Genomic DNA, 17,211 nt, shown 5'->3' with positions numbered 1-17,211 from the left:
GGATCATAAAGAGCCATCCAAACAAGAAATACAAGATATTTTACCATGGGAAAACCCACATGAGGAAAAAATCTAACAACAATAAACATGAGATACATCTAATATTTCAAGTCAAAATAGAAGTCAAACTAACCATGAATAGACATAGGTCAAACCATGTCAATAATAAGTATCCTCATAAACTCGTTCTAATGTACCTCAAAAATTTCAGCCTTCCACAAAGAATTAGGTTTTCTCAGAATTTCGTTTTGCTCCAAAATTCGACCTCATACTCAAAATTTATCTTCCAAATATGATATTATTTTGTTCTTCTTAGAAGATGATATGTCCATAAGCTCAGTCTATTCATCTTCTTAAGTATGTCCAGAACTTGTCTTGTAGAGAGGAGCATTTGATCTATTACAAGAGAGATTTGATCTGCCTTAGAAAGTCTTTGTTTGCTACTTTAGAGGAGTCACATGAGTGAAAACAAGAGATCTGAATTTCTTTCCTTTTGGATGAAGATGAGTAGTGTATTTATAGTGGATAAGAGAGCCCAAGGTTCACCTCTCTAGGGTCGAGGCGACTTGAAGCCGACCTTACTTTTGGAAGAAAGAATACATAGTTTGAAAATTCAAATTTCCCTCTTTTTGAAGTCAACTTGAAGAACATGTCTTGAATATATTATTACATTTATTTGGAGGGATAAAATAACAATTATGAAGACTGGCCATAGCTACAAAATTCAACACCAAATACTATAAAAGATGTGAAGAAATGCCTATAGACTCAATCTATCCCCATACATGTGCATTTACCAGTGGTGAATGTAGAGAATCTAAAAATCTACGAGCCTTCCCCTCTAGATTAGGAAGAAGAAGAGAAGTTCCTACCTTCTATAGAGGATTTTGCACTTGATGCTCAAGCATAGTTGATAGAGGATACAATTTTGGAGAAAATGTCTACAACTAGTAGATAGGGGCAATGTCACCTTTGGAAAAATTGTGATCCATGAGGATATTGGTGGCTACCCACCTATTCGACTTGGACCCCCAACACCGTTTCCTTTCAGTTTCCTTAATTTTATCACAACTTTCTATTTTCGGCAGTTTTTCCGTTACTAAACTTCTGAAGTTATTTTGAGGTCTTAAACGACATTTTCTAGGAAAATGACGAGATTAGAAAAATGCCAAAAGAATTTTCACACGTTTTTATTACCTCCTAATGGAAATCTTTGAAACAATGTATTATGATAGCCAAACGAAGATCATATGCCAAAGTTATGACCCCGGGAAGTTAGCAGTCCAATTTACCCCAACGAGGCCCAAAACTGTTGGCGTTTCATCTCTTAGGGTTAGGATTTCACACTTCTTCTTTATGGTAAAAAGGCCTCTGAGCCTCATTGTAACACAGTTCATAACGCATGTAGTCGTCACATTTCTTCTCAGAGATAAACTACCATCATCTGAGCTAGTTTGTTCTATTTTGCATGTAAACAATTTTTAGTACTTGTTATTAATTAATTAAATTATGTTCTTTCGTTGTATCTCTACATTATGTTTAAATTTGTATTTCATTTTGTTCTTTCATGAATTTAGATCAAATTGATTTGAAAGGACAGCTTCCCGGCAAGGCTAAATGGTGCTCCCGAGAAAAGGGGGAGGAAAAATTTCCTAACCTCATTTAATAAAATCTTTTGGGGACCAAAAGTTTCCCAAAATGGGAGCTGTCATCCGAATCGAATCATTATATATTTTTTCATCCATTCTAATGCTTCTGGAGTGGAAAAATGGAGGAATAATCTCACAAAACCATTATTATTGGCGAGGCCCAATTTGGAAAATTGAGGTCTGAAACCTTCCAAGAGAAATTTGAGGCATCACGGTGACATTTTTGTGGGGTAAAAATTTTCAATATAAGTGGCGCACCTTTTTATGTTATTCTTCACATAGAAACCTTTCCAACGGCAAAAGAATCACTTGAATCAGAGTCTCTATGCAAAATTTATGCCACTTGGCATTTGACCTTTTTATTTGGACCGCCATAATTCAAGAGGATGTCGCATTAGCCCCCATTGCTCATGGAAAGGGAGCTAGTCACTTGATCATGATGATCATGACTCTAGAAGAGTCCATATTGTAACTCTAGCTAAGAGTTGAGGGAGTCAAACTTAACCATTAGTACGTTATCAAGTTGTGTTATAACCGAGCTACTGGGAGGAAAAGGGGTTCCATTATATTCGAGTGCATTTTGTTCCATAGATGAGCGAAGTAGCCAAGAGGGAGAGGGAATGTACAAACATAGAGGATTCATGCGCTATAGTAACCCAAAGGGCACAAGCCTCACTACTTTGTACTTGCATCCCTTTTCCATTTAGAAAAAAAGACTAGAACAACCTCAGTGGGATTTTTTTTTTTAAGTTTCCCAAGATATACCTTGTGTAACCTTATAGTTTGTGAGTTTTTATTTCGTTGTTCTTTAATTTTTGCATAATTATAATTTGCATGCATATGCAATAAAGAACAATTTACAAATCCAAAAATCTAAACAAAAATAAAACCTCATAATGTAGATTTTAAATTTTATGCATAATTTTATCAAATTAAATAATAAAATATCCTTACAAATCATTTTATACATAATTTTATCAAATTAAATAATAAAATATCCTTACAAATCACTTGATCAATCTTAAAACCTATAATTCATTGTCTCACTCAATAAAAATGTTATCCTCTTTTGTATTCTTTTTCAAAAAAAAAAAATCTCCCACATTTTCCCTTTTGTATCTCTACTGTTATTATTCATTATTTCTTTAAAAAAAAAATCTCCCACATTTTCCCTTTTTTCCAAAATTTATTGCTATTATTTATGGTCTCGGTTCAATTCTTTTAATTTACTCCATAGCTAATCATTTATTTTCTTATCATTTATTATTTTATGTCTGGCTTTAATTCTTTTAATTTACTTGATAGCTAATTATTTATTTTCTCATCATTTTTTTATTATTTTATGATGGTCTTTTCACAATTATTTTCTTATTGTTATTTTATAATTGTTTACCCAATTTTATTCTTTACATTTAAATTTTTGTAATTTTTATTTTTATTATTTTAAAAATTTTAATATAGTTGATAATAAGTGAAATATTTATTTTAAATTTTAACATTTCCTAATTCAAATTTTGTAATTTATTATTATTATTATTAACGTCCTACAAATAGAGTGTCCATTTCAATTTAAGATTCTCACCAATAAAATAAAATTAACACTTTTACGCATGTTATTTAAAATTAACACTTTACACACATTATTTTCCATGTCATGCTATGAGTGCCTTCGTTGGAATCTCCTTAAAAAGTGCAATCAATGATATTCCATGTTATGATATGACTGACTTTATCTGCACCCCTTACGATATGATCAACCAGGCCTGGAATTTGATGTCTCACATGACATATTCCCTATTTTAAGACGTATTTGATAGTTGTTGTAAATTTTTAACTGTTAAATTTGACATGCCTCATCAATCAATAACCATTATTTTGACATTTAATTTGGGATATTTCCCATCAAAATTTATAGTACCCATCAGAGTTAAAAACACCAAAATTTATAATACGAGTCCTAAGTTAAAAACAACAAAATAAGACTAGGCCTAGGGTCATAAGGAAAATGCTTATAGTGCATCTGGCTCACATGGCGCTGGAGCCTCGCACACTTTCATAGATTTGAGATATATAAAAAATTATCGGGCTATAGTCTTTTTGTAGATTTGAACTTTATGAGACGAGATTGTAAGTTAGGTGTTACATTCAAGGAACCGACCAACCAGTCTACGTGAATTCAGCATGTGAATTTAGCCATCCAACTGTACGCTAGTAGGTGATTGCAAAACACTAAAACTATACTTGCGTTTTCTGCTCCGTATAATACTACCATGTTATTTTCTTGAAACACAAGGATAGGTCACTAAAAAAATGTTGGAGCTTTCTACTGAAATTACCATCATCATTTACATCAAAATCGGCAAGATTTAACAGTTTGCAAGTCCCAAGTAAGTTTCCTTCTTCAATTCGTTTCAATCTCATTCAGTGGTTTTTTTTCATTCTTTCTTCCTATTGTATTTGTTTTCTCTGACATTATCAACGCCTTTGTCAAAATCAACCTTATTTTGACTATTTTTGTTTTTTTGAGTGCCCTTCCTTATTTTCACTAATTTTGTTTTTTGAGTTTTTTACTAAAGGCTTTGAAATCAACCTTATTTTTACAGCAGTGAATTTTCCTTTAAAATAAAATAATTATATAGTTATTCAATGAAATTTCTTTTACTATAAAAATAATTATGGAAGATGTTACAAGCTCATTTTTATATAGTGTATCTATTTAGGTTGTCAACCACTTCTAATATAGTTGTATTTAGAGGATGCAACTGGTACTAAGTACATGAATAGAATAAGTAATGGTATTGTCTAGCGTAATGCTTAATAGGAAGGATTGCTTTGTGTAATTGGTTGGGTTGTATATTTCATCTATGTTGTGGAAAGTAATGTGAATTCAATTTTTTATGTTGAGGGCACTATAGGCTCAAATTTAGGATATTATGAAAATGATTAGTTAACAATGTTCATATGTAGATGATAAGTTGATTACCTCATAGATTGCAGAGTTTGTTTAATTTAAACATTTTTCAGCTTCATGGTTTTAGGAATAATGTATTCTAAATATGTATAATGGATATCAAATTAGTTGAAATACAAATATTTTAAAAAATATTTAGCTATCATCACTAGATTTATTGTTCCATAGTTAATAGATGGTTGAAAGTGAACTTATAGGGATTAGAGTTATCTTGGTATAAATAAAGAGATCTTGATGAGAATTCAGTACATAAAATATGCAGTGAGTAAATAAAGATGTGTGCCCATCTATAAATAAAATATTTGGCGAAAAAAAGCTATAAATAAATAGTTAAACATGTAATTATATGTTTAATAAATTCATATGTAGTAGATTATTAGATTTAAATAAATTATAAAAAAGGATAATAGTTAAATTCTTAATATTTAAAAAAAATAACTCTATCTCATCTACTAGTGGTTGACGATCCTCATCATCTTAACTATATGACTTTCTTTAGTTTTTTTCACATGTCAAAATTTATGTATATAATCAAAACTATTAACTCCCAAAGGCTAAAAAGCTTTATAAAATCTTAAAAGTATGCTTGTATGCTACAGGGAAACACAAATGTTAACTTAGGAAGAAACAAAGCACTCTAAACTGAGATTAAAGAAAGTTGAAATGCATGAGTAGTTCAAAGAGAGTTTCTAAATAAGAGAAAATCGACCCTCACAAATTTAGGTCGAACGTAAAAAGAAAGACATGAAAAATATCAAAACGCCATCAAATTTTCATTTGACGGGCATAGAAGATTTGAAATTCCAAATCTGTGATCAACCACTTATTTGTTTCTTAAAACTAACGATATTGTGACATCAATACACATTTTCAATTTGTGGCCACAAAGAATTTCGGTCAATATTTCTTGATGTGACTATGTCAGAGAAGAGAGGAGATCTTTGACAGAGAATCCTATTTCCACCTCTATTACAAAGTTAATGCCCCCTGACATGCGTTGGAAATAATACTGAGAGGGGGGGTAAATCAGTATTATCAAGTTCTTTTAATAAATCTTCCTTATTTATTCTTTGAATTATTTTTGCATGTCAGTACCATAAAATAATGAGCATGAACAAAGAAAACAAATAGTCACACCAAAGAACACAAGATGTAAGGTGGAAACCCAATGTGGGTGAAAACCACCTACTGCAATATGTCTCTATCTTCTTTCAAATTAGAAACTCCTTTTACAATGGTTTTGTACTGGTGCAGTCCTTTACCAGTACACAGGCTACAACCTGCAGAGAGCTACAACTCTCTCTCGTTTTCCAGTCTCTCCTGGAAGGGAGCTACAACCCCCTACTTCTTTTCTTTCAAGGACCACTTTTCATAAATTTTCAAACTGGATCCAAGAACATCAAAAACCCATCAACTACACTTGCATCATCAATCTCTGATTTCACCAAAGCCAACCCGCATACAGATCTGCAAATATTTCCTTATAACTTTGCAGTTGTTACATCAGACATACCCATTATTCCAGCCTTAAGATTTTGACCCATCAATAGAACTTATCCTTCTCCTTACGCTCAGGTTCCTTCTTCATTCAGATCCAGATCTGCACCAAAACCCAATCACAATATTCCAAATCTAGCACTTTATCAGATATTCAATAATTCAGAAGATGCTTTGCCAAATGATCTCCTTCCTCTTTTATAGTCTTAGGCCTTTCACAATACCACGGGCCAAAACCATAGGATCAAAAAACTGTTGGACTAATACCATGAACCAACCATGAAAGTACGTGAGATCAACACTTTTGGATGCAATACCACGGGCCAAAACCATAGGATCAAAAACTGTCGGACTAATACCATGAACCAACCATGAAATTGCATGAGATCTACACTTTTGACGAAGTACCATGGTCCAAAACCATAGGTTCAAATACCAAGGACTAACTACCATGGACCAAAGGTAAGTTCTCCAACATATACGCGCTTTTCCTCATAGGTTCAAATACCAAGGACTAACTACCATGGACCAAAGGTAAGTTCTCCAACATATACGCACTTTTCCTCATAGGTTCAAATACCAAGGACTAACTACCATGGACCAAAGGTAAGTTCTCCAACATATACGCGCTTTTCCTTGCATGAAAGTGCGTGAACTTTTTCTCTACATGAAATAAACTTTTCTCTGCATAAAAGTGCGTGAATTTTTCTCTACATGAAATAAACTTTTCTCTGCATAAAAGTGCGTGAACTTTTCTCTACATGAAATAAACTTTTCTCTGCATATAAGTGCGTGAACTTTTCTCTACACTATAATTTATTATCTGAGATGAGTGGGTTTCCATCAAGTACAACATATGTATCATAATGCCAACAATCTCCCCCTTTGGACTTGATGGCAACAACAACCAATCACTCTCCCCCTTTGACATCAAGGGCAAAGGGTTATGCTCCCCCTAAGAACATGCTCCCCCTGACTATAAACCAGATCTGCAAAGAAGAACCATAATCCATGACCATGAAAGAGATAGAGACGTATTCCAGCAATATTCAGACCAGCATCCATGATCTCCTTCTGTACTTCCTCCATAATGCCAACAATGCATGATATGCTCCCCCTGAACCTATGTCATTCGATCTTTGACCAATCCGCAACCCAGCACATGTACGCATATACTTCAGATGAACCTTGCGTACAACCAACAATCAGAAGAGATTCAACAACAAGATGATGCATCAACAACCCCCAGCTTTTGCCTGAGGTATTCAAAGGTCTCCCTAGGCAATGGTTTGGTGAGTATATTAGCAACCTGTTCCTTAGAAGGAACATACTCCAACTTGACCTTTTGTTCAAGCACTTGTTCCCGGAGAAAGTGATACTTGATTGGTATGTGCTTGGTTTTTGAATGCATGACTGGGTTCTTTGAAATGCTGATTGCACTTGTATTATCACATAAGATGGAGATGGGTGGTGTAAAAGTGATTTGAAAATCCTGCAAGGTCTGCATCATCCAAAGGAGTTGAGTGCAGCAAGATGCAGCAGCAACATATTCTGCTTCAGCTGTAGACAAGGCAATCGAACTCTGTTTCTTGCTGAACCAAGATACTAATCTGGAACCCATAAAGAATGCACCACCACTTGTGCTTTTCCTGTCATCCACGCTTCCGGCCCAATCTGCATCTGTATAAGCATGAAGTGTGAGATCTGTATCTCTAGGATACCATAAGCCATAGTTTTGAGTCCCTTGAAGATATTTGAAGATTCTCTTTACTGCCTGAAGATGAGTTTCCTTTGGATTTGCCTGAAATCTTCCAACTATTCCCACTGCATGCATGATGTCTGGTCGGGTACCTGTCAAATAAAGTAGACTTCCAATCATAGATCTGTAAGTTGGTTGATGCACTGCTGTTGATTCATCATTTGCACTGAGGTTACATCCTGTGACCATGGGTGTACATACTAGTTTTGCTTCTTCCATACCATATTTCTTCAAAATATGCTTGAGATACTTGGTTTGAGACAAGAAGATCCCTCCTTCATTTTGTTGGATTTGCAAACCAAGAAAATATGTCAGTTCTCCCAGCAAGGACATTTCGAATTCTTTCTGCATCACCAAGGCAAAGCTTTGACTCATAGCTTCTTCATTGCTGCCAAAGATAATGTCATCTACATACACAACAAGTATCAGCAATTTGTCATTTTCAACTTTTATATAAAGATTGATGTCTGCTGATCCTTTTGAAAAACCTTGTTGATGAAGATATTTGTCCAAACGATAGTACCAAGCCCTTGGAGCTTGTTTGAGGCCATAGAGAGCCTTTTTCAATCTGCATACAAGATTTGGATCATTTCCAAGAATGAAACCATCTGGCTGCTCAATGTATACTTCTTCTTCCAAGTCTCCATTCAGAAAGGCTGATTTCATGTCCATTTGAAATACTTTGAAGTTTTGAAAGCTTGAGAGAGCAAGGAACATTCGGATGGCCTCAAGTCTTGCAACAGGAGAAAAAGTTTCTTCAAAATCTATTCCTTCTTGCTGCGCATACCCTTTACAAACAAGTCTGGCCTTGTTTCTAATTACTTCTCCATTTTCATCCAATTTATTTTTGAAGACCCATTTTGTTCCTATAACATTCTTATCCTTTGGTCTAGGAACCAGCTCCCAAGTGTTGTTCTTTTCGATCTGCTCAAGTTCTTCATCCATTGCTTTGACCCAACATTCATCTTTGCATGCCTCTTTCACATTTTGTGGTTCAGTGGAAGAGAGTAATGCCAAATAGCTTGAAGCTTCTGCAATTGTTCTTCTTGTTTGTACACCTGCTTCTTTCTGTCCCAAAATCTGAGATTCTGGATGATTCTTCTGAACATATCTAGATGGAGTCTTCTCTTCTATCCTTATCTGCTCCTCTGGTTCTTCTTGAGGTTCTTCTTCTTCATCATTCTGTCTTTGAGGATGGCCTTCATCTTCTTCGATATCTTCATGATTTACTTGCCTAGGAATGTATCCCTTCTCATCAACCACTACATCAATGTTGTCAACAATTCTTCCAAGTCTTTTATTATAGCACTTGTATGCTTTGCTGTGTGGAGAATAACCAAGAAGGATGCCTTCATCTGCTCTAGGTTCAAGTTTGCCAAGTTGCTCATCAGCATTTTTAATATAGCATTTGCTCCCAAAGATTTTGAAGTGCTTTACCGAAGGAGTCTCACCATACCAGAGCTCATGAGGGGTTTGAGTGCTGTTCACTCGGACATTTGTTTTGTTGAGAATAATAACCGCAGCATGTGCTGCTTCACCCCAGAAAGTTGCGGGAGTTCCAGATTCATCAAGCATAGCACGAGCCATTTGTTGGACAGTTCTGTTCATTCTTTCCACCACTCCATTTTGCTGAGGAGTTCTAGCTGTAGAGAATTCTCTTCTTATCCCATGTTCTTCACAGAAATCGAAAAATTCATTTGAGGTAAACTCCCCACCTCTGTCGGATCTAAGACACTTAATTTTGTATCCTGATTCATTTTCAACCAAGGCTTTAAAGGATTTGAATTTTTCAAATGCTTCATCTTTGTGCTTCATAAGTCCTAACCAGACAAACCTGGAGAAATCGTCAATGAATAATATCAAGTATTCTTCTCCTCGATGTGTCCTTTTCCTGAATGGACCACATGTATCTGTATGTACTAGCTCAAGAGGCATGCTAGCTGATCCTTCCTTTTCCGGAAAGGTAGTTCTGGTTTGCTTTCCAAACTGACATGATTTGCATATGGTGTTGTCTAGAACTTTGATATCTGGAAGACCACGAACTACCTGATATTTGCATGCTTTCCTTATTTGTGAAAAGCTTAGATGCCCCAACCTCCGATGCCATAACCAGTGCTCATCATCCTTGCTGAGATAGCATTGTTGTTGTCCTTCTTCAAATATGTATAGATTATTTGGAGTTCTTTTACCTTTGATCACTGTTTTACCTGTATCAAGATCACGAACAAGACATCCATTTGATCTGAATATCACCTCGGTTCTTTGATCACACATCTGGCTGACACTTAGAAGATTATGTTTCAATCCATCAACATACAAAACATTTCCAGCTTTGACCTTTTCTTTTAACTGAGCAGTGCCTTTTCCTTTTATAGTTGCAGGAGTATCATTTCCAAAAGAAACTTTCTTTCCTTTTTCTAGAGCAGAATATGATTCAAGTTTTTCTTTATCACCTATCATATGCTTCGAACATCCACTGTCAATGTACCATAGATTTTCCTGTCCCTCTGCATAAAATGCTATCCCACATCTTTCTGTTTGTGGTTCCTTTATTCTCCATGTTTTGGTGCTTGAGGCTTGTTCCTTTGTCTGCTGAAACCTGCTCCTGCATTCAGAATCTTCATGACCAAAGTTATTGCAAATAGAACATTCAACTTCATTTTCAAGAACCGAAAAGTTGTTATAGGTCCTTTTTGTAATCCCGGTCATACTTCTTTGTTTTTGAGCTTCTCTAGTCATGATCGTTTTATATGCAACACATTGAGCTGCTTTGTGACCAAAGTTATGGCAAGAAAAGCATTGTCCATTGAAGAAATTTCTGCGGTTATCAAATCTTCCAGCCAAACGATTGTAATTTCTATTGTCATTCATTCTTGAAGCAAATTGAGAGGATTTTACCTGTGGCTGGTTGTAGCTTTTGTTCATCCTTAAGACAGATTGCCCCTGATTTGCCTGATAGTCTTTGTTTGTAATTGGTCCCTGCTTTACTTGGTGATCTCCATTGTGCTTTTGCTCATTCCTTCTTGCTGCATCAAGATAACTCTTTGAGGTGGATGCTTGAGAAGTTTCTCCATTATAGCCTAGACCTGTCTTGTTTAGAGGAGAGCGCTGTACATTGATGATCTCATCCAGAGTTTCAGATCCTTTGACAAACTTAAGATTAATAGCCTTTGTTTTCTCAATCTCTTTTCTAAGACCAACAATTTCGCCTTCTAACTTTTCAAGATATTTTTCTTTTTCATCAATTTGAAGTTGTAGAGTATCAATGATCCTATTCTTTTCTTCTATACATGTCTTGAGTCTAGAAATTTCTTCACAAAAGCTATCCACATCTATAGCATCCATGTAATCATCATCTTCAAATGCCATTAAGAGTTTATAGTCATTACCTCGTTCATCTTCGTCACTATTTGATAGACCATCACTATCTTCATGAGTGTAGTAGCTTTTCTTATTTGCAATCTGTTTCTTGTTCCATCTAGCAGGTTCCTTTCCTTTATCCTTATGAGGACATTTTGCATCATAATGACCTACTCTTCCACAAGCAAAGCATTTAAAAGGTAACTTACCTCTGAACCTTCCAGTTCCCCTTTGAAGATTTCTGAAAAAATTTGATTCTTCTTCTCCTTCTTCTGGCACGTGACTTGCTTCATAATAGTCTCCTTTGCCTGAAGCCTTGAAAGCAGCTTCTCTTCTGTCTGATGGACCTCCCTTTCTCATTTCATAAGCAGTTAGAATTCTGTGTAGCTGAGACATAGTAAGAATTCGTAGATTTTCCTTTTCTTCTATTGCAGACACTTTAGATTCAAACTTGGGGGACAATGATCTTAGAACTTTTTCAACCACAATAGCCTCTTTTATTTCTTCACCCAAGTTTTCCATGCAATTAACAATCTCATCTACCCGAAGGAAATAGTTAGCCACACTTTCATCATTATACATTCTGAGATTCTCATACTGAATCCTGAGGGTTTGAAGTTTAGCACACTTTACATGTTCATCTCCTTCGTAGCTCAAGACAATCTTGTCCCATATTTCTTTTGCGGATTTATATTGCATAACCTTCACGAATTCTGTTTGAGATAAGCATCCCAGCAGAGTATTGACTGCTTTAGCATTTGTTTCATATTTCTTCTTTTCGGCCGTATCTGTAGGAGTAGCTGAAGGAAAAGTGTAGCCTGTATCTATGATATCCCAAAATTCTGTACCAAGAGATTGAAGATAGGCTGTAACTCTTACCTTCCAATAATTGAAGTTTGTCCCATCAAAAATTGGTGACCTGATTGATGCTTCCCTCTCGTAGTTGCTCATGATGAATGATCTTCCTTCAAGCGATCAAGCTTCTCTTAAGGACCTGCTCTTATACCAATTGTTGGAAATAATACTGAGAGGGGGGGTGAATCAGTATTATCAAGTTCTTTTAATAAATCTTCCTTATTTATTCTTTGAATTATTTTTGCATGTCAGTACCATAAAATAATGAGCATGAACAAAGAAAATAGATAGTCACACCAAAGAACACAAGATGTAAGGTGGAAACCCAATGTGGGTGAAAACCACCTGCTGCAATATGTCTCTATCTTCTTTCAAATTAGAAACTCCTTTTACAATGGTTTTGTACTGGTGCAGTCCTTTACCAGTACGCAGGCTGCAACCTGCAGAGAGCTACAACTCTCTCTCGTTTTCCAGTCTCTCTTGGAAGGGAGCTACAACCCCCTACTTCTTTTCTTTCAAGGACCACTTTTCATAAATTTTCAAACTGGATCCAAGAACATCAAAAACCCATCAACTACACTTGCATCATCAATCTCTGATTTCACCAAAGCCAACCCGCATACAGATCTGCAAATATTTCCTTATAACTTTGCAGTTGTTACATCAGACATACCCATTATTCCAGCCTTAAGATTTTGACCCATCAATAGAACTTATCCTTCTCCTTACACTCAGGTTCCTTCTTCATTCAGATCCAGATCTGCACCAAAACCCAATCACAATATTCCAAATCTAGCACTTTATCAGATATTCGATAATTCAGAAGATGCTTTGCCAAATGATCTCCTTCCTCTTTTATAGTCTTAGGCCTTTCACAATACCACGGGCCAAAACCATAGGATCAAAAAACTGTTGGACTAATACCATGAACCAACCATGAAAGTACGTGAGATCAACACTTTTGGATGCAATACCACGGGCCAAAACAATAGGATCAAAAACTGTCGGACTAATACCATGAACCAACCATGAAATTGCGTGAGATCTACACTTTTGACGAGGTACCATGGTCCAAAACCATAGGTTAAAATACCAAGGACTAACTACCATGGACCAAAGGTAAGTTCTCCAACATATACGTGCTTTTCCTCATAGGTTCAAATACCAAGGACTAACTACCATGGACCAAAGGTAAGTTCTCCAACATATATGCGCTTTTCCTCATAGGTTCAAATACCAAGGACTAACTACCATGGACCAAAGGTAAGTTCTCCAACATATACGCGCTTTTCCTTGCATGAAAGTGCGTGAACTTTTTCTCTACATGAAATAAACTTTTTTCTGCATAAAAGTGCGTGAATTTTTCTCTACATGAAATAAACTTTCTCTGCATAAAAGTGCGTGAACTTTTCTCTACATGAAATAAACTTTTCTCTGCATATAAGTGCGTGAACTTTTCTCTACACTATAATTTATTATCTGAGATGAGTGGGTTGCCATCAAGTACAACATATGTATCATAATGCCAACAACATGCGGGGGCGATAGCCAGATATAACGCGCGCCATGATGACTAGAGAAAAAAAAAACCGCGCACGTTATATCTGGCTATCGCCCCCGCATATCAGGGGGCATTAACTTTGTAATAGAGGTGGAAATAGGATTCTCCATCTTTGACCGGGACTCCTCGTTGATCCCAAAAGGAAAGTACTGGTTTTTGTTGCAGATATTTGGAACGTTTAATTTAGTATTAACGAGAAATAACGAGTTTTTTGGGCTTTTTATAATTGAAATCAGATTTTTTATAAATAAATTTAATATATCAATTGAATGATTATGTTTTTCTGGAAAATAAACATTTATAATAATTTAATTCTTAGTTAACATGGAGAATTATCATTATTGACCCTGTTATCATAGATATGGGTTAACTTATCATTATTATTTAAAAAAAATTATTTAAACCATGAAAAAATAAACTCCAGTGCATTTGCATTCAATTTCATGCTAATTACAATTACAAGTTGCAGTCGCCCACATGATCATGGACCTTTTAGCTGGTATTGCTAAAAAGAAAGTAGTCTCATAGCATTAAACACACTAACGGAAATAATGAAAATAAAAAAATTATTTTAATTAAGCTAAAGATAGTTACAATAGTCTTCTAATTTTTATACAAAATTCTCGTATAAATTATCCAAAAACTAAGTACCAGAATATCTTCATAGATTGCTTTTCCATCTAAATATTGTATTCAATCTTTTTTCTTTGTAAATTGTTTCTCCATCTAAATATTGTATTCAACCTTTTTTCTTATTAAATTGTTTTTCTATCTAAATATTGTATTCAACCTTTTTCCTATCAAACCTTACCATAAAAGCTCTTAATTTATAAAGAGACCCCTTACATAAATTATCTCAGAAACTAAGTACCAGAATATCTGCATCTTTCCCTGGTCTTTTCAGAGAATACGATGTTTAAAACAATATCCCAAAAACTAAGTACCAGAATATCTGCGTCTTTTCCTAGAATAAGGTGTTTAAAACAATATCCCAAAAACTAAGTACCAAAATATATGCATCTTTCCCTAGCCTTTTCCTGGAATATGTTGGAAATAATAATCCCAACCACCACAATAAACACCGTGATAGCAGCCATATTTGTCATAGGTATTTTTGAAGGTTCCGTCTTAGTTTGAAGATGGAAGGATTGAAGCTAGAACATAAATACTATGTGAACCATTCCACAACACAACAAAGAATTTAAAGGCATTTAATGTATTTTGGTAATTAAATATGGGCTGAAGCTAGAACATAATTACTATGTGAACCATTCCACGACACAACAAAGAATTTAAAGACATTTAATGTATTTTGGTAATTAGATATGGGCAAGCATTCATTCGGTGATTATATTTTGCTCTGTCATGTATTAATGTCAAATTGTGTGTTGAGATAAATGTGTATGTAAAAAGTCATTTTGCAAGTTAGAAAGTAAGAGTGAAAGAGAGCTCTGTCATGTATTAATGTCAAATTGTGTGTTGAGATAAATGTGTATGTAAAAAGTCATTTTGCAAGTTAGAAAGTAAGAGTGAAAGAGAGCGAGAATTTCTGAGGAGAAAATGGTGGAGCAAATTTTGGTGGGCCGGTGAAAACAATAGTCAGTTTTACTGTGTGTTATTCCGCATGAAGTGAAAATCTCTGAAAATCTTACTTTTACTTGGTGAATGAGTCGTAGTCTCATATGAATGTATTTTTCATGAAGTAGAAGTTAATCCTAAGTTTTATTGTTGCTCAATGTGTCTTTTTGACGTGAGTGAATACTGTGTTTTTTTAAGTCTCTGTAATCGCTGTGAGAAATCAGCATTGCCAAAAGTCACACCCCTCTACCTCTCCGTCTAAATTTGTTTTCAACAGAATAAGCTGTTTAAAACACCGTTAAACCTTCTAAACAGTCTTCTTGATGAACACAAGGTTCGTTCTGTTCCCAAGCTGCTTATTAAGAGTACCCACAGTCAGGGTGTGCAAGCATGCAGATGACTATTCCTAGTGCAAGAATGTCGCGCAGGTATAACAATCATGAGAACATTTCCTCTTGCACTCTTCGGTTTCTTTTTCCCCAAATGTATTTGTATTTACAAAATGCTCAGGTCCCACCAGTTTATAGAAATCAACAGAAGAGTTGGATGATGATGTGTCTTTAGAGTCAGCAAGGGAGGACAGGGCGCAGCTCCCAGATCCTTTGAAGCCATCAGCTTGAGCACAGGCCACACATTGACACCTTCTAGAAACAACCATTGATCCTCCAAATTTTCTCGCAAGATCGCACTGAGGCACTCCTCGCCAACAGCCAAATCGCAGGTATGTGATATCCCACTTATTAAACTGCGAGTAACTATACATTTTCAGATCTCCATCAGACTCCAGTCTCAGAAAGGACCGATTTGTATTAAATCTGGGGGTGTTGAAACCATAGAGAGCCGTGTTGGTTTCTTCAGAAGTGAGGTTGCAGAGTTCCAGTGCCCTGAACTCTGGCGCCGCAGTGAAGTTGGCCAACCTCATCTCGATCATCTGACGATACCCATTCTTGGATTGTGGATCAATCAGGAAAGTAGCTTGACTTACCAGCTTCTTGCAGGTGTGGGTGATAGAATAGATGTCCCTTGGACCCACCTGGTAGAAGCTTAGAGTCCACGGTGGCACAGGATTGGGAAGGTTGGCATATTCTACCAGTCCTCTGGCTTCAACTGCAAGACTGTAAGGTCCCTCCTATCCATCCTTGTCCAATGCGCAACTGCCCAGTTTCTTCACCCCTCCAATGTTCAGTGATTGTTCGACTAACAGGGTATCAGTCGCATGATCGAAACTCTGCCACACCAATTTCTTTAATTTTTCATGGAGCACCAAATTGCCATTGTTTTGTAGTTCCATTCCCACTACGCCTTTGTTGTAAGTGTTCGTGGACCAAACCACGCTCCCGTCTGCATTGGAGAGGACAAGGTTTCCATCAATGCCTTATTTTAGAATGGCATTCTCTCTGATGAGATAATTCCTGTTAGCTGTCCACACAATCCTCTTGGACAAATGGAGGAGGAAGATCGGCTGTTAGATTGGGCAAATCGACGGCGGGGAGTGCTTTGCAGAGGGTATCGGGGAGATAGGGAGCGGAGTGGGCAAAGGCCGTTGGATCTTGGGCAGGCAGATCCAACAGTCGCCGGGTGTCAAAGGTGAGTGGAGGTTACCGAGCGGGAAGGCGGTTTCAGCACTGGGCAGTATTGCTCGCACCGCCGTTGGAAGTTAGGCGGTAATCCTACAGCGACGTGCGATACCACCCAAAGGGCAACGTGTGGCAGCAGAGGAGCGAGAAAACCGCTATTCATCGCGCATTATCACGTGGCTATGTTAAGGTAATGAGGGAATCTAATGCTGTCGAATCACGGCGGATGTGAACAGACGGTGGATATTTAATTGCGCAGGTTGGTTCGATTGATGTGATGGGAGGGCCATTGGATTATGGTGTCGGGGATCAATGGCTAAGATTAAAAGGCAACGAAGGGTTATGGAGGCACGGGGTCACGTGGATATGGTGCCATGGGTTTTTAAACTTAGCACTTGGGGCTT

At 36.4% G+C, this 17,211-nt stretch overlaps 1 pseudogene; it reads right to left on the bottom strand.

Annotated features, from left to right (window-relative positions):
- Positions 1–15,528: 15,528 nt before the first annotated feature.
- LOC149223119 (EP1-like glycoprotein 2) lies at positions 15,529–16,970 on the bottom strand (annotated as a pseudogene).
- Between the last annotated feature and the right edge of the window lie 241 nt (positions 16,971–17,211).

The sequence above is a fragment of the Pinus tabuliformis genome, chromosome Q (assembly GCF_031772625.1).
Source record: "Pinus tabuliformis cultivar Carrire ecotype Pingquan chromosome Q, CPIR1, whole genome shotgun sequence".
NCBI classification, from domain to species: Eukaryota; Viridiplantae; Streptophyta; class Pinopsida; order Pinales; family Pinaceae; genus Pinus; species Pinus tabuliformis.
This window is presented reverse-complemented; position numbering and strand designations above follow the sequence as displayed.